Source organism: Bombus terrestris, chromosome 7 (genome assembly GCF_910591885.1).
Source record: "Bombus terrestris chromosome 7, iyBomTerr1.2, whole genome shotgun sequence".
Taxonomy (NCBI): Eukaryota; Metazoa; Arthropoda; class Insecta; order Hymenoptera; family Apidae; genus Bombus; species Bombus terrestris.
The window spans coordinates 21,308,943-21,333,335 of record NC_063275.1 but is presented as its reverse complement, the minus strand read 5'-3'; the positions used below and the strand labels follow the sequence as shown (position 1 = coordinate 21,333,335).

The following is a 24,393-nucleotide window of genomic DNA, read 5'->3' as shown; positions in this document are numbered from 1 at the left end:
GATCATAGGACGAGTTATTTATATATGAATTTTACAAATTAAAAAACTTAAATTGTAAAACTTATTTATACAACAAAAGTCTCACGCAACATGCAACCTACAACTTGCTTCTCATCATTTCATAAATAGTATTTGTTACTAAATTATTGTGCAAGAAACACTGACCTGCTAATAAGATTCTTTCATCTTATTCCGTCGTTTCATGGCTGTATTTCTGAGAGAATGTCGACCATAATGTCGTGAGAAATAGGCGTGGACCTGGGCGAAGGAGAAAAACATGGACAGGGGGAAAGTCAGGACGACATAACGGGTCTCGATAATTTCGGGATATCGGGAATCCGGATCGACGAGTGGTTAGGGTGTACATTGTACGTTGTACGTAGGTCTGTTGTGCACGGTGTTAGAGACAAACCGGCGCTCGAAGGCTGCCAGGTTAAAAGGCCGAGGCGGTAAATTATCCGGCACATACCGCGTGGCCGAATGAAATTAAAGCGTGCACGGGTAATGAATCAGCGCGGGGAAATGGATTTTGATGCGAATTTAATTGAGGCGATCCATGAGATGATCGTGAGAAATTCGCCATTTAAACCAAATGAAAGAGAAAGTATGATACTTTGATTTTCCGAGGATGTACGTACAGAAATTTAGGTACAGCCATTCACAAGCATTCGCATATTGTACAAAATATGATTTAATTAAATGTTAAATAAATCGTATTTTGTTTATTTTATTGCTTCAGAGTGTAAATATGTTTTATTGGATAACATTTATAAATTTCAATACTGTGGATTTCGTTATTCGTTGTTTGAGGAATATTTTTACTCGTTCGTTGGATTTATATAAGACATTTTAATATATAAATAATTCATTACAGGTAAATTTTAAATTTATTAACGTGTCGAAGGCTTTTGACAGCCATTTGTATCTCTAAAGTAGGTGTATGTTTCTCGTGGATTAATTGTCATCTTGTTTGTCATCATATCGTATATAACATACTGTGCACTTTTCAAGAAAGTGCACGAGCGAGTTCATATTCGGTTCAGTCACAGATCATTTTGATCGTTAACACCTGAGAAGTAAATTTCACGCAACCCACAGGTAAGAAATAAAATTGTCCCTCGAAGAATTGAACAAAAGTGGAACTTGATTTCTTCTATATCAATTAGAATAACTTACAATTAGAAAATTATAGTCATCTATGCATTAATATTATACATCAACTAATTAGAAGTTTTATATAACGAAAAAATTGTCAAACTTCTATATAATAAAATAACCGAGTATACAAATCACCGCAATTGACGTTCTCCAAAATCTAGCTCGTATGGCGTTCATTGGAGTCTTAATAATTTTAGAACAATGACTACTCGATCATCGATCAATAGTTCCTGTATTGGATAGCCCTAAAAAGTAGTTTCTTTTCGTTCTGAAAAATATCAGATTACTATAACACCTGCCGGTGTCGTTAAAGAAATCACTGTACAACTCGATCACGAACAACATTAACGAAACTTCTAAAAACAACCACTGCATCGTTTCTTATACGCACAATCATTTCTCCCTACAAAACACCATTCAACACAGGCAAATTACAAACACAGCTTACCAACTACGACTTTTACCCTTGCTCGTTCTATATGAAGTCATCTTAACACGATCGTTTCCGAACCGGGCGAAAACGAGTGCCAGTTGCGAGTTGGACCTTGGCAGAAGGATGACGAAAAACTGAGTTCGCGCGGCATGATCTCTCTGGTTCCTCGTTGGGTCCGTGCGATTCGGACCGAGACCACTGAATGAAGCTCGTCGACGATATAAGAAATAAATAAAGACGCGGGCCATAGGGAGCAGCAGCCGCCTGGTACCGGTTGCGACGTGGTCACACGTACTTCCAAGTAAGAGCCGCGGACAAAGTTGCATGCGAATGAAGCTCCGCTGACCAAAACGGGCATTCTGCGACGACTGGCTGGCCCGATGGCTCCCCTTTTCTTCGGGATCTCTCGTCTTGGAATACCGTACAGTTCCTTCTTGCTGCCTGCTTCCGAGGAAGCCGCTTTCTTTGGACTTCTCTTCAGCGTCTTCGCACGATGCTCACACTCCTTGCCGCGCTGCCACTCCAAGATCAGGCTTAGCTCCGCGTTAGAGCTCGATTCAAGGAAAATCACCAGCAGCGATATGGTTAACAGGTTCACGAGTACAATAGGGTCTCGTATAATGTAGTTAAAAGATTGCTACTGCTCCCGTATAATTTTATACCTATATCATAAGTGTTCATAATATTGCGATGTAATCTTCAGCTTCGTCAATAAGTATGAAGTTTATTTTGTAATTACAACGTCCATTTAAGCTTGTTTTAAGTGTGTTGGGTGGCCTGTGACTTATGGTCGATAGTGTATATAGGATGCTTTCGTAGTTCACGAGATATTCAGGTCGGATTCTTTAGTTTCTTTGTTTCGTGTGAGTGTATATTCTATGGACATGGTGAAAATACGTGTGGAAGAATATATGGTATAGAAAATTGTGATAAAAGTGACGTGAAGAAGAAATGGACTTTTAACATATTCATCTGTTTTTTTTTCTGTATCTAACTACAGAAATTGTATATGAAAGTTTAAAAACACTGAAAATTGAAATGCATTTTATTCGTCCATACGTCCATATGTGTATGTAATGAACATTAAGTATTTATCCGTTTCGAAGAGAGTTACGAAGCTGGAAAATAATTACAATAAACTTACCATAATGAGTATTGTATAATTTTTTCATACAAGGTCTATCTACAAAATTGAAGTGGCTCGCATAAAGCTACGAAACTCTATCGAATAACCAAACTAGAGATTATATCAAACTACATACCCAATCGACAAAATGTTACACACAAACATGCAATCACACAAATACAAATTACCAAAATTCTCTAATCCGAGAACTGACAAATAGATCAATAGAACCACACTCTATTAACGATCAATTAATATTAATATCAAATTACCTCAGTACGTATTGTCCACGAAAAATCGACCAATCTTTCACAACCAAACTACCATGTCTAATCGCTTGACCGAGGATTTTTATGTGTTTACAAGAAATTAGAAAGCACAAAATTGCACAGAATACGGAGAACCAAAATAACAAATCATCCAAAATACCGTACATGTTACAATATTTACCGAGCGAAACAAACCTCCGCTTATATTCCATTTCTGCAATTTCGTTCGTGAAAATATGTATTTGCATAAATATCCGTAGTCTACTAATCACTAAAATTCCTTCCATTTGCACCTCGCGTCTCTAAAACTACGGTAATGGGCCGGATCAAGCTGTTTAGCACGAACCGTCCGAAAGAAAATCAGTTGTGTAAAAGTGTGACGCGAAAACAAGGTCAATGTTGCGGTCAGAAACGCGGTTACGTAAAGAGGAAGAGAAGGAAGCGGCTCGAACGATCGGGGGGCTTAGGTTCGAGCACGGTTTTCGACACGGAGCTTCCAGGAGGAGGGCGTCACGGTTCTCGGGAACGGAGGAGAAGCACGGAGCTGGCGTCGAAGGTGGGAACCTTCGAGGAATCTCTAATAAACACCACCATTGTATGCTAATCCATAAATATGCTCTGACTACGGTGCAAGCTCGCGTACAAACCAGCTGCGCCGTACGTGCGTGCGTACGCGCGTTTTCTCTCGGCCAATCGGCTTCCCCATGCATACCAACGCTACGGGTATCTCGTGGTTGTACATAATAATATGATCTTCACGACGACGTTGTCTACGATCAGGCATTTTTACCATGGACCTACCTCGATTTCTTCCCTAGTCATTCCTTCCTTGAACGTTGGATAACTTCAAGTTAACTTCTTCGTTAGTATCTTCGTTGAAACTATGAGATTTTAGTGGATAATAAAGGCTTGTTCGAAAAATATATAAAACGACGGTGTAGAAGAATATAGAGCGATGCGTATATTGAAATTCTAGTGAAAGAATTTTTTAAGCTTGAAATATCAAAGGGTTGGCGTTTAATTGGTTAGAGTTATAGGTTGCTACAGTAATTTTGGATATTTATTATTATCGCAATTTGTGTTCGATATTCTGTGCAAAAGAGGCTATTAACGATTCTAATCAATGATTTATAGAATATAGAGTGCAAAATGAAATTAACAATATCAATCGAAGATTAGATTTCGTTACTTTAAACTTATATTTGATATAAAAATAGAATATTTTGTGCGAAGTAGAAAATTTGGGAAGTTTATTTATTAAGTTACCGTCTTCTTTAATTTTTCAACGAGATGTTTGACATTGTCTGATATTTCTTTCTGAATTTGACCTTAATATTTCACAATTATTTTATGCTAAATTTTCTATTCACTAATCCATCTATTCATTAGAACCTACCAGAATGCTATATTTTCTAATAAAATCTGCATTGAATGAGAATATCTGATAATTGCACAACTGAGAGTCGTATTAAAATGTCACGGCGCAGAAGAAAGGAGCAAATAATAAACTCTTTACGATTGGTTAACGAGTATGTCCTGACACGAGACATATAAAGCAACGCGACAGTTCGATCGACGGCTGTTCGACAATCGATCGGCCAATAAATTAGCAAGAAACCGTTTCACAAGGCACCGAAACTGCGAGCACAGTAGTATTTCCAGGCGTAATTTACATTCCGGCCCGCGGACACGTACGATCCGATCGATTTGCATAATTTAATCAAGTGCGAACACAGCTCGATGTTTGACTGACCCAGTATACACCTGTTTACGTAAGTTTCAGCAACCGGGAACAATCCACTTACCGAGAGGTATTAAGTTCTCGTCACACTTTTTGCACGTGGCGCTTGCGCGTCCACTCCTTCTGAATTCATTATTTTATGCATTAAAATTTTCTTTGAAAGCAATTAAAATCAAAATATTGGAGAAGTTGTTTAGAAATTTTAAATCTTGTAGAACGGTGACGAACTAGTCGTAGAAACTTGAATTCCGTACAAAAAATCTACATGTATATGTATATCGATTAATTTCTAATTTAATTTATTTTTCTTATAGTCCTTTTATATATAGAGTATGATTTTTATGGAAAAGCGAAGTATAGAGAATTGAATTAAATCCATTAAATTTAAATCCACAAAATCCATTAATAATCTATTAAATTTGAAAAGAAAGGATGAAGTGTAATATTATAAAATAAAATAGTTTATTTGCTGATGAAATATTTTGTACACCTAAATCTATAGAGAATATACGCTAATTTTATGCCATTTTGAAGGATGAACTATTAAGATGAATCATCGTTTGATGAAGATTAAGATGCATTATAGAAAGTCTTAAACAAATGTAATATAGTATCAAAGAGGTACAAGTTTGAACCATTTCGAACTAACAATAGGCTAATTAATAAAGTTTCTCTACGAAAACATAAATATTAGCAAGATGAATGTTCCCATGTAGGTAAGAGCCATTATACAGTTGACGTACTACATCACTTTCATTTGAAGCAGTAAATATACTTTACTCCGGGCTCTGCACAATGCTGCTTTGTATGAGATCAGTAAGCAACTACTGATTTATTTCATTGCCATTCTAAATACATTTTCTAGTAATAAACTTTCAGAGGTATTTCAGTCTGTCCAATTCTTTTTTTAATTTACACCATTCTCATCCTTAGAATTTCCATTAACATTATCCGTCTATTCGATCACTAATCACGAAACTTTTACTTCTGTCATACGTATATTTCTTCATACATAAATCTTCTAATACCTTTCCTCGTATATGCAGGAATATAAAATAGCTTCATATAAATTTTCTACGTATTAGGTAAGGAATTAAGTAAAGAATAAAGAAAAATAGCAAGTATATTCTGATGATAATTAGAATTACAGAACTGCATCGGTACTTAATTACTAGATCGAAAAATTTACGCAAATTTTGAACACGATCGATGAAATAAAACCTAAATGGACATTTTTTTTAGCTTATTAAATATTATAACGAACATTCTATCTTAAATATTTCGTGTATTTTTTTCCGGTATACTACCGTGTATTTTTTCTCGTTAAATTTTGTAATTTCCTATAAACGAAATTCACAGTCTACCAATTAGGGAATAACGCTTTATGTTACAAAAAGATTCAACGAATTTTATTTCTTTCGTCATAAAAATTTATTTGATCAATTAAATTATTTTATTAACATTCCTCGCTTTTTTCTATTACACAACAATTAAAATACGCTATAAATAGGCTAATTTAAAATTCATTTACTCAACATCAATATAGTTGCCTAGTTTTACGATTTTCTAAAATTATCCTACGTTTCTCGATTTCCTAATTTCGTTCCCAATCTCCTGGTGTGGTCACGCGGACGTAGTTCACGGTTTTACGATTGCTCCGAAACGAGAAACATTTTTCTCAGTTTGATTCTCGAGAAAGGTGTTACGAGTTTAAAGTTAGGAGAGATTTATATCGTTTCCGACTCGAATACGCCTACGAGATTTCGAGTAATCGATGTTTAAGAGTCCTAAGCCGATCATGGGAACGAGCAGTCTGTTCGTATTCAGAATGGCTAACGTGTTTGTCACCTACGCTCTTCCTTCTTAATTTTATGCGGCGAGATCTCCTGACTGACGTTTATTGAAATCTTCATACCAGATTTATGGGTGTATATTTAATAGAGACGTTCTGTTTTATTCTACAGTTACGTTTACCTGTAAATTTTATTGTACATAAACTCGACAGATTCTCAAACGATATGTTCGTCAAACTGCAAGTTAAATCCAATTTGAGATTATACAAGGGGGTGAGTTAGAAACTGAGCATTAGATTATTTTCCTACTTTTATCGAAAAGGTGACGTGTCTCATTGCGGATGTGTTTGTACAAATTTGTATTTCTCTAAACATTATTAACTCTTTCAACGTGGAATTGTTTTTAGTTTGTGAGAAAAATTATTCCTTTATTAACTGTTATTTACGCAGACTCCTTTTTCAGATGGTCTTATAAGAAGATCATAACACACTAGAATTTTTAAGTTTTATTAAAGACAAGCACACTTATCGGTTAATTACCAACTTATTAAAATTTATTGCGTATATGTAACACCGAGTACGACAAAATTAAAAAAGTGGGACATAAAAACAAATTTGTTCTACCTTTTAAATATTATAATGGATACTTTGAATATTCCTGTGTTTGCTATATTTAATTTCCCTAAGATATTGATGTAAACGTATTAACACCAATGTCCTAGCGATTAAAAGCACAAGTCGTTAAGGTACTTGACATAATCAATATTTTATAATAAAACCATACAGATATTTTTCACGATAGAATCTAATTATCTCTCCAATATTCCTTTATACCATTAGTATGGCGAGAAGAAATTTTGTGTTTCGTGAACCAACGCAAATATAATCTAAAGATCTCTGTAACAACCTGAAATCGGCCTAAAATTCGAAACGTACATTTCCACACATACATTTCAACTTCAGAAAAAGCTATTTGGAAATAGATTCGAAGCAGAGGAATCACTTCTGGTAATGACGCAAGATCTCTGTATTTTCTCTCTCTTCCTCGTTTTCTCATATCCCTTTTTCTCTGTACTTTTCAAGAAACGTTGAACGAAACCGGCGCGGTTTCACGTTAATAAGTTTCATGCTGAAAAGTACCACATTAGAGGTACTGCAGATCATTAGAGTCAGAGGGAGGGGCGGATGTAAGGGGCCCCATTAAGTACCTCTAACCAGGACAGAGACTTACACGCCGCCAAACGTTAAGCCGCATTTACACCAAACCGGTCGAACCACAAACTTCCACGTAATCCCCCAAAAAAGCTTCGAAAAGCAACGTTCCGTGTCGTATCTCGTTGGTTTAATACGTAAATGCCGCGTTCATTCTTCTGTGCTCGTAACAGTTTATGACCGTTGATGGATCTGATGGATGAGAGATAAATGAGATTTTTTACTCCAAAACATAATGTTTATAATATTTTTCTTTATTTCACGTTCGATGCTGTCGAGACAATTTTTAAACGAAATTGATAAAATTGTAAAATGTCCTTTAATTACATATTACGTTATATTAGTACGGAATATATAGAAATTTTCCATTACGTTATATTAGTTTCCGTAATGTACGAAATGTCTGATTTTCAACAATTCATAAAATTACATCGAATTCTGAAACGATTATAGAAATAGAAAACGAAAATAGAAATAGACGAAAGTAACAAATTCTCAGATTTAAAATGGTATTGTATCTACAAGGATAAAAATATTATATTTATATTTAATATCGAAAATATACGATCTCCGTAACTGTCCAGTAGCATATAAAAATATCGATATTTATAAAAAAAAAAAAAAAGAAAAAACAGAGTTATTTAGAAACTTAATGGAACAAAATGGGAAGTTTCATATGTTACAATGTAATTTATATGTACGTGTGTCATAATATTTCAAAGTATGGATGATGTCATCGCCGAAGTATGGAGACATCAGTGAAACCGGAAATATCGCGTTTCCTATCTTTATTACAAAATTAACGCGATAAGTGGCAAGCTACGATTCGAAGGATTGCATAGTATTGCCTGCAACTATATAGTATATGTCATGAAAAAGCTTGAAACGTTACGGTCGGTGATTCGAATGTAGTTGATCGCTTTCATATTACTTTTTCTCCTCGTGACGTTCGTTGCGCATAAATTTCAACTTGACGACTCAAATGATCTCTTAATCGCAATGCTCTCCTATTCTCCTTGAATTACAAACGGCAAATTCCAAGAAACAACCATAACCCGTAACATGTAAGACGCGCTACCATGGTTTAATAAAAACAAAAACCAATTCTTCGAAAGCAATCTGTGCGCGTATGTACAGGAGGAGTGTCTTTATCTGTCGACAATTTTATTATAATAACCTATAACAATGTTTCGTAAGGAAACAGTTTTTCTCGCTCATTATATTGCAAACTGTTGATTGTTCTTTAGCTATCTACGTTCTAAAAATTATTCACACGCGGTGAATAATTTGCGTACTTAAATACGGTGTCTTTAAGAACTAGTATGATTTAATGTAATCTGCGAAAACTTGAAAGAAATTGTACTTATAAATCTTAGTGTAAATCGTAGTAAAATATCCAGAGTAATGAACTCGTTATAACGTTTAGTAAATGAAAGAAATTCCTACTTAGATCCCATTCATACAAATACGACTTTCTATAAATATGCCAACGATAACGCTCGAGGTATATCCATGCGTCAAGTGTCGAGTTCAATATTTGAAACTTTTTTCAATAAAGATAAAGAACCTCAACGGCACTCTTGCAACATGAACCGCTTGGTTTGCCAACGAAGAAATAGCAATAACAATTAAAAAAATCCTGCAAACCTAGCACACACAATATCCAATAAGGTTGAGCAGTAACACGTGTCGCAACCCTCGTGATCGAGTGTCATATAACGCACAGTTGCATCGGCGGGCAGCGTTCGGATTTTGTTGCAAATGCGACATAAGGTTCACGGAGGTAGGCGCAGCACACGAACACGGCATTCGTTGCTGTCGTCGAGGCTCTTTGCACCTTGAGGAAATCACGATGTGGAGCGGTTGCGAAAAACGACGACGGCCGCGTCGGCGTAATGGCCGCACGGGCCGGCGTCTATTGCGGCGGCGGCGGCGGCTGCTGGCTGCTGCAACAACTGCACCAACAGCCAGAGCCCAAGCGAAAGGAAATCCAAAGGAAAGGGTAGCCGGAGAGCGCGCGCACGCCAGCCTATTTACTCTCGTCGCGCACAAAGAGCCGCACATAATGCGCGATTTATGCGCCACGTGTTTCTATGCTTCCACGTCCATTGTGCGTTTGTACTTTATCGACCAGCGTTTCGGCGTTCGTTCCTCGAGAAACGAGGAAGGCGAGAGCGGGAGAGAATAAGCAGAGAACTAGGAAAGAAGAAAACGAAAGGGGTAATTATTGGTAGACAAAGGAAATTTTATTTTTCGATGGTAATTGTCGTACCAGAGTAAAGAGACTGGACGTTGGAATTGATGGAATGGGTTTTCATTTTTGATTTTCCTTTCTTTTTTTTTTTGATGTGATGGGAGTTCGAATCTTGTAATTTAGGAGGTTTTTTAACTTTGGTATTTTACGTGGATCGTCTAAGTTACTGAATACTATTAATTAAGTTTGAAAGAGATAGATAGTTTATAGATAGTTCAAGTTTATTATAAAATTTTCAATCTCGTGAGTTTCGAGATTGAATCGTCCCGTAAGTGAAGTACGAAGTATATTTTTGGCTTTTCAAAATCTTTATCATGACGTCCACAATTTTATGATTTCTGATTAAATATGCTTCCGCGATGTCAACATGCATAGATACATTTATAAGGATTACGTAACGTAATGACTAGACTTATTGTTTAAAAAAATTAATATGTATTCTTTTGTTCTGTTATTCTGCTGGAGAAAGTTAAACACGGCCAAAGATTGTTTTCTACCTCTCAATTATCATCGAAAAATTTCATTTTCGTCTAAAATTCCCGGAACATATAAAAGAATGATATCGAATAAAAAGAAACAAACTGTACACGAATAACAAAGAATTAAACAAACAAAGGTATACGTTCGATCACATCGTGCAATATCACACTTCGTTAGCTTTAGCTTCGAAACTTTTGATAATGATTCTCTCTTTGTCGACGTGAATGATGTTATAGCGTTCTAAATAAGGTGTTGTTCAGCGGGGCTGAACGAACGAGACGATATTGCGCCATGTTTTAATTTGCTCTACAACACGATGCGTAACGTCTTTGTTGCAAGAAGAGATATACGCGGTTCCATTTGGGTGAACAGAGTTAAGCGATGGCCAATGGATATTTAATCGAGCATCGTTTAAATAGATTTTGCGGCATTGTTTACGCCGACCTGGGATATTTGATACTTCATTAATCCCGCTGCGGATCTATTCAATTATGGTAATACAAAATCGTAGCGGTTTTGGCTACTGTGTATTATCTGGCTCTGTCGATGAATTTCAGTCGCTGACATCGCTTTTGCGGTATCATGTAGACATGAAACTGGATGACGTTGAACGTGTCCAATCGGAATATGAATAAAATTCAAGAGCAGATGATAAATTTTGTTTTCCTTTTTATTTTCCAGGCGAATATGGAAACATGATATGATAGGAATCGTTCTTTTAAAATCTAGATACTTGAAACCGAATTTTTTTTATAGTTCTTTTTTGTCAATTACAACACTAATTATAGATTTGCTATTTAATATCGTATGATCAATGGTAAACAATGTAGAGGTCTTAGAAATTTAGAAATCTTCCTTAATGTTATCGTACCTTAGAAATATAGTCGTATCTTTTCCTTCAATTTCAGAGATCCTTCGTAACGAGTTTTGAAACATTACGTATTTATCTAAGTATACATAAAATTGGAGTACTTGTTTGATTTAAAAATCTTCAACTACAATGTTTCAATATATTTCCAAGAAAGAAATATTTTGCACGTTGCACGTGCATTCTCGACTATGTTTCAAAGTTTACCAATGCAATCGCTATCGTCGTATCTCGTAGCATCCTTAAACGAAATATCGAACCATTCCACACAACGCGCATAATATTTTCATCAAAAATGTTCACAGCAAGTATTCAAATATTTCCACGAGTCACCACCCTATACTTTTTATATTTCCAGTGGCAGAGCATGCTGCAAAAAGCGAACTTAAAAAATCACTTTCGTCACGAGTCTTACTGCGACGAATTTCGAAATCAGCAAACCAAACGGAAATCACTTACAGACGTACCCTTGGTACACAAATACTCTGTCCCACGGGATGTTTATCATGCAGAGAGCGTCGCGTCGATGGGCAGCAAGAACGAGTCCGCGTTTCACAGCCGTCGATCGCAGCGGGGACGCGAATCGCGGCGCTGATTCCGACAAAAGCCGGCCTCGTAAAGTCGATTCGCGCGGACGCACAGGTGAAACCGTCCGACAAGCAAAAGCAACAGCAGCCAACGACAACAACAGCAACGACAACAACGTCATGGCGGTGTTCGCCTGTAACACGTGAACCGCGGTGGCACAGGCTCTCTTTCGAAACGCTTTAACGCAGCAACGGCCGCCCGCGGTGCGGTCCTTTGTCGTGGCACACCGACGACCGCTGCAATGAGACATAAATTGCAATTAGCACCGGCGTATCTGCAACGCGTCCACAGGCCGACTTATGCGCGCGGCTGGTCAACTCCCTTCTTGCAAGCGTGTCGCTAGTTCGATCGAACGACACGTTTTCCATCCACGGATAGATCACCTCCATGATGGAAGAAGGTATAAGGTAGTTATTTAATATAGAAGAGTCATCTGCAATGGTATTGACCTTGACACACACTGCTGGCCATAAGTATCAAGATATCTACTGATATCTGAGCCGTTTATTTCAGAGAGATACGATCGATGAAATTATAATTTCAGATAAGCATCAACGAAGTACTGTGACAGAAAAATTTTAGAAATTCTAGAATTAAATTGAATACGCTTCATCGCTTTCGTTTTCATGCTATCTTATTATAAAGCTGTCGTTTTCTTTACGACTTATGTGTATTATAAAATATTATTTCTTCGAGTTTTTCATTAAATATAACGAGTTCGATAGGATATAAGGCGATTGCAAAAATGTAAATCTACACAGGCATCCTATTTACGTGTGCGAATTTTACAGAGTCATTGACAATTTCTAAATAATCAAAGAAGATCAATAGGAAAAGATCAATGGCGGTACAGTGTCGTAATCGTATCTACGGACGTAAAACTCTACTGTCTCTTTCTTCGTCTGTCGAAGTCCACTTAATTCATAAACTAATGATACGAAAAACACTATGTAATAACCCGTGGCCCCGATAAATATCATCGTCTCGCGAACTATCACACGAGAGCATAGATAACTGCTTGAAAGGAAAACATTTAAGAACGAAGTATCGATACTCTATAATACCAAGAATCTATAAGAGAATTCCAGAAATCGGTCGCAGTGTACTGCGATACTTCACGACGACAGAAGCGAGGAACAAAGAAGAAACAGAAACGTGTCCGCGTGGAGGCCGTCGCATTACGGAAAGACAATGAAAAGAAAATGCCGCGGAGTTCTTGTTAAGCCAAGCTATTATCGTTAATTAAATAGCGCCTTCGCTATCTCGGCTCACGTCCCGTCGCCGTGCCCGTGGCATTAAGCCCGTATGACACCGTAAAGACTTTAAGTCGCTGCTCGTTATCGGAGGAATGACAGACGCGTCCGTGCGCCAAGGAAAGGACAGGGCTGCGATCTCCATTCCGGAGCCATCGTGTTATCCGCGATCGCTAAACCGTTCACGAAAAGGAAATAAAGAGCAGCGTAATGTGTACGTGTGTGCAACAGAACGTTTTCTCGAACTTTAGATGTTTTAGAGAATTTTTAATTCGCTCGAATAACTGCGATCCATTTTGTTGTTACGGATCCCTAAATCGAGTCGACGGCAATGTTGATGGGAAATGTTTCTATCTTGATCTTCTTAGGTCTGCCAGGATATCTACATCTACTTGCTTAGACTCTGTGAACAGTTTTGAGTGGATATTTTTTTGACAATTTTTGTTACGTAAGTGGTCTATATTTGTATATTGTACGTGCGATATTTATGCAAATTCGTATTTTTGCAGACGTGACTGAAGAAAGATAGAATCTACGTTGAGATATTAAAATGGATACTGACTATACTTTGGATATTTCATATGCGCGTTGGCATGTTTGATACGTTTTGCAGCTTTAAAATTTTGTAATTGTATTAAATGCAATGCGTGTTTCCCGGAAATGTTAATATGCTGCCAAATGTCTGACCGTGAAGTCCTTTTCTACTTAATAGAACATTCATGAATTCTTCGACACTGAGTCGTGGAAATGATACAAAAACAAGGTCGACAAAATTGTTGTTTTTTTCTTGAATAAATATTTTTCTAAAATATTATTTGTTATATAAAAATTATGTAATAAAGTGGGAAGTGATATTATTACATAATAATACTGGTATGATATCTGGAAAATGAGACAGAATGATAAAAAGTATATTGCTAAATCCTGGTAACGATAAACTGGTAGTATTGAAATAATAAATATAGAAAGTTTATTAAAACGGCTCGATTTAGATGCAATTCTAAGATTTTTGAAAATATTGCACACATTTCCTGCATGGAAGCAAGAGTAAATATGTCTTTATCTATCAAATGTTTGAACTAGATGTTCTATGCATATATTCTTACACAAGTGATTACGTATTAAACTCTTCAATCAGTATTTCAACGTCATTCTACGCAGAGTGCAATAGACATCTACATGTTGTTTATACAGAACGATTTTGCTACAATTTCCAAGATTCAAATTGCCTTGTACATATTTCATTATATATTTCATAAATTATACATAATTCCGTTTGTACATATTCATTCGTATAAAAAGCAAACAAGAAATTGTCTAATTTACACAAAGATAAAAAAATAATTGCTGGAGGAAATAGAAATATTGATCAACATAGTGAATATTAATTTCTTGGTTATTGAAAAGTCTGGCAAAAAATTAACGCAATTGATTTTTGAAGCGAAGGAAAGATCTGCTAGAAACTGAAAGAATATCAGGTGTATCCATTCAATGGTTGTGTCGTACTGCACTCGATTTTAGAAAATTAATTTAATTAACGTTTGCGGAAAAAAGAAAATAGCTGTTATGAACTGATAGAGGATATATTCGCTGTGATCGACGAGGAATGTTAATTTCATGGTTATGTTGCAAGGTACGCAGTTTTGAAAAACTTGGCACGTCCATTCGTGTGCCTCCACGATTGACATTTAAATCGCTACTTGTCATCGATAGAATGACCGGCACGATCGAACGCGCACGCGTAGAGAGCTACCGATTTCCATGGGAGATGTCTCCGTTTACAAATGAGGATCATTAAAATCCAAGTAACCCGCGAAGTACGACGCATGGAATTGTAAATGCTCGTCGTTAAACATCGCTGGCCAACTATTAGCCAAGATTTTGTTCGAGCTGCTTGCCAAAGAATTACGCTCGTCAATTTTTTCTTAATCACCTGTTTTATGTACGTGTATCCTGAACAATGAAACTAATCGTTCATTTTATCGACAACAAATCATTTGACCGTGTGTCATAACAAAATTAAACACTGATTTATTCAAAAATGTATAAATATGTATGTATCTTCAATGCTTCATGTGACTTTAAAAAATGAATCATATTAAATTGTGATTATTTATGCATATATGGGATATTCAAAAATACAAAATACACATAACGAATGTACATAATAAAAATATATAAGATATACGAAATATATGAAATATCAAAAGCATAGTACCTACTCATTATGATATTCAGCGACTGAAAGAAATTCTTGCGTAAGTTGCGTTTCTCTAATTATGTTTATAAAAGTGTAAATTTGCGGTTTAGTCATCCAGTCGTTATCTAATCAAAATTTCTACTCTAGTCTTTTTTAACAACGTATAAAATAATTTTTGATAAAGCATAATAACGGGAGTCTCGCATTTTCAATCGCATAATTTTCAATAATTCCAGATTTTAATCAATCGCATTGTTTCGGATAAAATTACAGATTATTCGAACCCAAAGACAAATAATATTCTAGGATATTAGATTTTGTTAAAAGATTTGAAACAGAATAAAAAGAATGGAACACAACGTTCTGCATAAAAGATATTCGATAGGAGCTTTCTATCGAAGGAAAGAAGAAACGTAATGTTTTAGTTTTCGATGGAAACGTCGCTGCCTCTGAACATAATAATTCGTCTCGTCGTGACGTGTCGTTTTCAAACCTCCGTTCTATCTACGATCGCAGAAAGTGAAGGTTTCGAACTGGTATTCTGCGAATACCGCAACGAGATAAAGTGGCTTCGAGAAAGGCAAACAATTTTCTCGCAGCGGCGTTGCCTTAAATCCCGCGGAATTTTATTCCGCTTATCGTGGTTCGTTGCAGAACGATTCAGATCGGTCGATTAGAGTGGTTGTTGGCGAGCGTGTTCTTGATTCGCATGAACGCGATCGAACCACTCATGTGGATTCAATAATTCAAAACATCGATGTTTGATCGACGTACGTATGATCAGACGAATTCTATCTGTAAGAAAGTCTTGTCTTTTAAATAATTTCCGAGTTTAAGAATATCTAATGATGACTTTCTGTCTTTATTTAAATTTACCATATTTGTTATACGTTTTATTAGATGTTTGTATAGGTTTGTAAATTTTCAAGCGAATTATACGTACTCTGTTTACTTTACAATCGTGAATGTTATAAATTTAATTTATCATTGATTGATTAAATCCGATTAAATGTCGAAGAAATATTCGGTTTACCTACTGTTCAATAGTAAGTTTCTAAAGATCGTCGATTATTATTAGTCTTAATGTTACATGTTTAATAATCCTTTGATATGACAAATTAAAAATTCTTTATCTCGATGTCAATTAGTCTCTGTGAGACGTCCAATCTCCCATTAGATTTGCACTATTATATCAGAATTGAAGTTATGAATCATCGCTCGTTAGTTTCAATCAGCATTGTTATCCAAGAGACAACGTCTCATTACTGAAAATTGTCCTAGAAAGAGCCTAATTTAGAGCATAGAAAATATGTGCTGGTTTCGTTCGTATACTTCTATATGAGCCGTATAAACAATGTAAATCCGTAAATTTGTACAATTCAAAGAAAGTTTTACATTCAGCATACTGGAAATTTATTTAATGATTCTAAGTCTAATAATTTCTCCTAACATTGTTAATAATTCGTAATATTCTGAAAAAAGGTTCTCTGTTTATCGTTAATAAGGATAATTTGAATAATTTGCATAATTTGAAAATAAAAATCTTACATTCGTCGTAGTTAAAATTTATGCGAAAATTATTGAAGATATAATAGTACATGAATATGGTAATCGTTATACGATAAATTTAATAACTCGTTAATAATTCGGAATATTGTTAACAACTTGTAATATTCCCAAAGAACACGTTCGACGAAAAGAATTCTCCTCTTCGGTATTAGCATTGAATACATTGGTACATTACAGAACTGAATACCCCTTGATGCAAACGCGAGTCGAATCGATTTAAGCGAGATATCGATGACTCATCAGTCGGCAAACATATCGTGTAACATTTCCACTATTGTACAGAGCAAAAGATTTTGACATGGTTGATAGCAATTCGTGATTATGGAACCGCCAATGATACTTTAACTTAGTTAGTCACAGCTTTCAGATCGAGATTTATAAACGTCACTTGAGTGGCACGTGACATTTAAAGTATCGGAACGTGTGTCGATTTTTACGAATATAGAGTAGCAAGTGTCAATTGCCGTTTAAACGGCATCCATGTATATTTTTCCTTTAACGTTATGGCCTGTTATGCTGTTAACGACACCTTCATATCGTACGTTTTCCTGTCAGATTAAACCGTGACGAGGTTCATTCGAAATCTTTCCCTCGTAGACGATACAAACAGTCCTGACATGCACTTGAATTCATTTATAATGGTCACATACTTTTGAAATACTATTGCAATTACAAAAATGATTAGAAAGTAAATAAGTACAACCACAAATATTAACATCGAACAAACTTCTTTCACTTTGATTAGTACTTGTAGGAAACTATGATCTTCCCATCTATCCGTGTAAATACGCGATATACTTCCCTTGGCGTTCATCACGCCATTAACGACGATTCGAATAGTCTGAATTTCAAATAGATCGCTTCAAATCTTAGCCAAATCTTACAAGCCAAATTACTTAACTTGATTCGAATAACTCTACCTTACCTATCTTAACAAAGTCAGCCTGAAGAAGACCACCTAGCTTTATTCAGCGTAAAAAGAAGCACCAGTGAGTCGTCATCTCCAAAGGATTTTCGTAATCCGATTATTATCATCGAGAGAGGAACAGAAAGGGAGAGAGAGAGAGAGAGAGAGAGTAGAGCAGAACAGATCGAGCAGCCAGATTTCGCGGGAGGTCGAAAACGATCTTTCGTGTCGGGGACATTTGGATTTTTCCAGTTAGTACGGTATCGTACCAGGTACACCAGGTACCGTAACACGTTCCCCGTCTCGTCATATCGTGGAAGAACAAAGTCGAGCAGTCTCTTCGTTCGACTCCTCCTAGTCGAAGTCGACAGAAAAAGACACCGGTTGGTAGAGCGATAGCGACGGCAGCAACGCTCCAGCAACCAAAGAGCAGGGAGGAATGGTATTTCATATTTTACGGTCGACCGTGCAGGAAGCAGCCCGGCTCACGAACTGGACAGTGCTCCTAGCTTTGATGGGGGACACAACATCGTCTTCGGCCTCTCGAGGATCACGATTCGGTGACGTGTGGCCGGCCCGCTATCGGGATAGCGTCGTGTACGGGCGCATATAAACGTAAAGTTGGCGGTGAAGGCTCGGGCCGGCCACGTCGAACCGTTCACGAGGCCGCACACCGTTTCCTAGTAGTTCTAGTAGTCCCGGGATCAGCCGGAACTGCCGAGAAAAACGGATCGAAAGCAGGGCCAAGCGGAATCGTGGTCCATGCTCCGTGATAAATAAACGCGAGCCGTGCGGCTGCAAACAAACCGAGCAACCGCGTTCCGCGAAATCTTGCATCGTTTTCACGGGAACGAGCGAACCGCTGTTTCTGGCGGTGAACGTTGTCGCGGATTGTTTCACAGGTATCTAGGTTTCTTTCAATGGGAATATTGATCGACGTGTTTCCTGTTTCGATATGCTTCTCGACGAAGCAGCAACCAGGAACTTTTTGTTGCCACGTGCTCCAAGAAGTACGCAACAGATATCGTGGAGAAAAATTACAAATATAGTAGAATCACTTACAGTGGTTACAATAAATATTTGCATACCATTGTCTATGTTACAGCATTTACGTGATTAATTAATCACTTAGATCCAAGTATATCAAATTTCGTATCGGGTACTAGTACCTACTTTCACGTGATTATAAATGTTTGATACTATAGAAATGAAAGCTAGAATCTGATAAAGAGACGCTACATTAGAAAATAAGGATATGTACAAATACCTTTCATAGTCACTGCAAATTTAAAGGGAATTCGTGTATGGTGTGTAAGATGTGGTGGATGGGCTTATGATAATATCGCTACATGTACATCCAAAGTATTGATATTTTTCAATATTACTATTATTAGTTTAAATCACAGAGAAACACCGTATAGTATATAGAATTTTGTCCAGGTCGTGGATCAAAATTGGAAAAAAGAGATTTCGTTTTTTTATTAATTTAAATAGGTACTGTGTTTTGAATTCTGTTTTCAATATTTACTTTGTGTTCATTATGGAAGCATTTAATAAATACAATTTTGATTACACAATTTGTTTCATAAATTCAAAGTTATTAGATCTACGTATATAGGGGCTCAAATACATGGTTTTATACGAGTTACCTGTACACGTCAAATTTTCCTGCAAAACAAACATGGCCACCGTCGCGGTGACATTTTACAATTCAATTATGTGAGATTGTACAAACGCCGCGTCGTCCTGGCTCTCCGGTATAATCGATCAACGAGATTATTCGTGGCCGCGCGTATTCGCAGCCGACGAGGATCCATTACACTTTCAACACCTCCGTGTCTCTGTGGAATCGCGATTTCCCATAGCAGCCTGGTCAGGGCCCGGTTTCTTTCGAGCGTAGCCACGAGTCGCGTCGCTAATTAAACCATCGAAGCATCCGTCGTGTTCCGAGCATCCGAACGTTCCAATTAAACGGCGAAATTACGGTGTTTGCGTAATTAAGGTAGCGCTGTCTTTCCCTGATCGAGAATCGACCGTCCTAATCGTCCTGGAAATAAACCAGGTCCCGCATACCACTAACCATCGAACGTACTAATTAAGAGTGGTCGCAACGTCCGCATGGTATTGCTCTTCGAGTTCGAAAACATACTATACATATGTATCGTAAGTTTTTGCAACAGTATTTGCACGTATCTTTATTTTCTAGCGAAGTGTCTTTTTATCGTTTTCAATATACGTTTCATTCTCATAGTGTCAATTGTTCATAATCGTATAAAAGTACTATTAAATGATACGAATACTAGACTTGGATCTAATTAAGTAGTATATAAATGATAGAATAAATACAATGAAATGTAAATACCTCTTGTAGCCACTGTTAATTTCATGATAAACATCTTCAATCCTGTCAATCGATATTCTGCCAATGATGCAAAGCTTTATATCTGTGATTCAATATCGATATCCATTGATACATTCAAGAACGATAATTCTCAATCTTATATACTCTGCCAAATTTTGTATACCAAGTCATGCTCGTATTTCTTTAAGCCAACATTTTCTGATTTCTCTGAAACCTGCAATATAAATCTGAGTTACGTCACAATAAAAATATTACCATACTGGAATCTTTAAATTCAACGAAATCTACCCAACGTGTTAAGAACATTCTTACGCAATAAAGGCAACGAGTATAGTAAATACAACGAAGAAAGGGAACAAGATTGGGGCTATCGGAAAAGAAGAAGAAAAGAGCTATAAAAGAAAGGTCGAACGCAGTCACAGATGATAGCGATAACGGGCGTATAAGGGGCGTATCTACGTTTAGTTCGGACAGCCAGCATTTTATTCGGTTGGCAAGCGTTAACAAGTGTTTTCCATCGGTTTAAAAGGCGCCAAGACACAAGACAACCGGTCCAGGTACCCGCGAACGAGCCTCTATCGGTGACTCATTGGAAACGCAGCCGGTTTTCGTGTTCTCCAAACACCCAATTCAACGATTTCGCCGCGTGGTTAAGACGTTCGATTCGATACGGCCTGATGGAATCGTCTTCCGCCTCGTCTCCGCGTTATTGCTTTATTCCTCCGTTACTCGGCAAAAAGTCAGTTATTTGTTTAGTCGGAGAATGTATTTTTCTTTTTAGAGCCAGAACACGAGTTGCGTGACTTAAAAAGAAACGTTATCCATTTTTGGTGGTCGTAATTTCGCGCGCCTTTTAACGTGATTTTATTGCATTGAAGTTCGAAAAAAATTCAAATCTTTAATTGGTATAAGAGTAGAAACAAACAGAGCATAGTTATCAAGACGGAATTGTAGTCTCGAGAAACTCTTATTTGAAAAAATCGGGAAATTACAAAATCGTGGATTACGGCAAATCAACAAAAGATGATAGGATTGTAATTTTTTCTTTTATTTTTAAAAGATGACAGTACGACATCTCACTGATAATTATCATAATTCGTCGAGGGTTATAATCACGAAAATGGCGATGCCTTTAGGGAAAAAGAATGTGAATATTTTACAAGTAAGTATCATTCTCTCTGTGCTAATTAATGCAAAGTGACAAATTTCTAAATGCGTCACTGATGCAGCAAATGAGTAATATGCAAATAAAGATTGCTGTATCAGTAAATTTTAATTAGTTCATAATCGAAGATTTCTTTGTTAGCCACCTTATCGAAAGACATACTCAAATAACAAAGGCTACGATCAACTTTCAATGAATTTATCTTTGTTCTGTCCAACATAAGACAATAAAGGAAACAATCAGTAAGTACTCATTAATGCCTCGAAAATTACTCATCGCTTAAAACGAAACACTGTCGCATATGCTGATCGTGTGTACGATTAATGACAAAGATAATAATAAAGTTTCAGAGTCAAAGATCTCACCAGACAAAAGATACACGTTCCATGTACATATTTATTCTTAGTTTTCATATCTTAATCTTATATGAATAATCTTATATGAATAACCACATATGAATAATTCATCGAATTTTTACAAAGAAAATCAGACAGAAGATCACAAAGAAAATGATTGTTTTTAATCTTCGTCGATTATCGTTCATCAAATTTTTATAGACAAAATCACAGAGACTGGCGAGATATAATAGAAAGTAGAATCGTGAACTAACCGATTTTTCCAATCTTTCTATTCTTTTAAACAGATCATCGTCGATCATTATTTGTTGTACTTTTACGAAGAAGATCACCTTCCTAATAACTTTTCATTTCGTTTAGCCCTGCAACCTGATTTTGTTACTAAGTATTATACGATCAGGGATAAAAATAAGCAAACAAGTAGTGGAAATGGTTATAAAGTTTCGCTAAATGCTGCCTATTTACACAAAAATGTAAATATTAATTTCAATTATTTACTGAAATAATCTATGTGTTATAAGGATATGTAACAAATAAAACTCAAGTATATGACGCTAGTACATGTTCGATTATATCTCATTGCTATTTATTTCCACTGTCTGTCCACATATTTTCGTTCCCGACTGAATACGCATCTACTTATTCAAGTTAATTCCAACGAGCCACGCTATTTTCATGTTCATGGGTTTTTTGTGCTGCGTTAAGAGTTCCCTTATACCTTATAACCCGTACAGGATATACATTTCGTCAGTGATTTTGAACAGAAAGATATGAAAATCGTCCGCGATTTAGAGATATAGAAAAATACGAAGATCGCCTGGGGCAGGAGGATTGAAGGTGAAAACAGTCGATTACATCAGGCGAAAGACAGTGAAGGAACAGCTGCGAAGGGGTCATCGCGCGTCGACGTTGTCCTCGCGAGCATTGCACGTAATTAGGAGCTCACTAGCGGCGAGCAAACAAACAATGGCTGACTCTTCTCGCATGCGAGTAAATACGTCAGCGCTACGGTAATTGTCCGGCAATTACCAGTCGCGCAATCGCCACGAACCGGTGTGCATTCGTCTGAACGAACCGAGCGCTGTCCTTTCGAGGCCTCGTCTTTTATTGATTCCTTGTTAATTGGACGGTAGTACGACCGCTACCGGCGTCGGGCTTTTTGCCAGTCGTCATTCGATGCGATGACAGCAAGGATTATTTTGGTAGAAAGAAATCGCGGATCTCGGGATAGACGGTTGCGTAAGCCAATTCGCGATGCACGATCATGTTCGGTTTCAGTCAGTTTCACGGTAAGACGATCGTAATGGGAGGTAGATTATAAGAAGTAGCAATGATTCGATTGATGCGAAAGATCGAGAGTGTTCTTTTTGTTATGGATGTTATAGATAACCTGCGGATCTTTATGTATCTATATATTTTATATTTATGGGAATGTTATATATCTTTACTGAAAATATGCAAAATGCACGTAATATGCGAAAATATACAGAATATTCAAGGTAAAATATTGGTATATTTAAAAGACGATAACTATATATTTTTAGGTTCTACTTCTATAGCTGTATTTTTAAGGACACGAGTTTGTATAAATATCTAGTCTAATTATAAGCGATGAAAAAAATCATTTAGCACCCAAGAAATCTATGGTGTGCTTATTATAATATGTTTTTTGTTTTTTATAAATTCATTAATACATTTTTAGAAGAAATAACTCCAAAAACATGGAAATAAGATACGTGCCATTAGAATTTTAATTTTAATTTGAATAATAATTCTATTATCTACCTACTTCTTCAACATGAAGCAGCGCGGTCGATTTATTTTCGCAGCTTTTAATAGAATTATTCTGCACAGTATATCAAATTACGATTCGCGGTTGTTCCGTCAAGAATTTGAAAAAATTTATCATAAAAACATTAATGATTTTAATGGCATTAGTGCCTACTTGTTAAGGCAAACGATTTATTTTTGAAACACATTCTTTCGCGATCTAGATGCAATAAGAATATAATCCCAGGAAATGAAGAAGACCGATGTACGCAGTAACGCGGTAACAATATTTTAACTTTCCAATGCACATTCGCAATTTCACCAGAAATAAAGAAACCCCACAGATGTGTAGTGATAAACGAATTCAAACATCAATCACGATAGCGACAAATTGACATGGTAGATAAGAAAAACTGTAAAACATTGACGGTGACAGCAACTTTGTAGATTATCTGACACCTTGGGTGCTCTTACGTTTCACGGGACGAAACGAGATTGTGTCACGGGGCAGCGCGACACGTCCTGTCCCATGACGCCATTTTATCGGGATTTCAGCCGCCATACAGACAAAAAAAGACGAGCAACGACCGAGGTTAAGATCCACAGGAAAGATATACGCGAAACGGAGAAGACACGTAGCGGATTGTCGTCGATCATCAGACCGGAAAAGGTCCCCGTGCATTTTCTTCGTTTTGCGGCACGTCACCGGTTCTCTGACTGCGACGACTACGCTGGCCACCGCCGCCAGGCTCATAGAAAATTCTATTATTCTATTCTTATCATCGGGATGACGCGTGCTGGCTCGTATCGACAGCCGGATATATAATGCAACGTGAGTTTCTGAGCTTACGGCGTCTACCGGATGCGCCCACACCGAGCTTGCATACTG

At 36.8% G+C, this 24,393-nt stretch overlaps 1 protein-coding gene and 1 long non-coding RNA gene across 2 annotated transcripts in view; both read left to right on the top strand.

Moving 5' to 3' along the window:
* Positions 1-24,393, top strand: part of LOC100643082 (UPF0489 protein C5orf22 homolog) — a 423,524-nt gene that overhangs the window by 70,902 nt on the left and 328,229 nt on the right. The gene's annotated exons all lie outside the window — the stretch shown is intronic.
* On the top strand, positions 9,771-13,986 carry LOC125385514. The gene is made up of 3 exons (XR_007224902.1): positions 9,771-9,952; positions 11,693-13,623; positions 13,685-13,986. It is a non-coding gene; the product is annotated as an uncharacterized LOC125385514 (long non-coding RNA).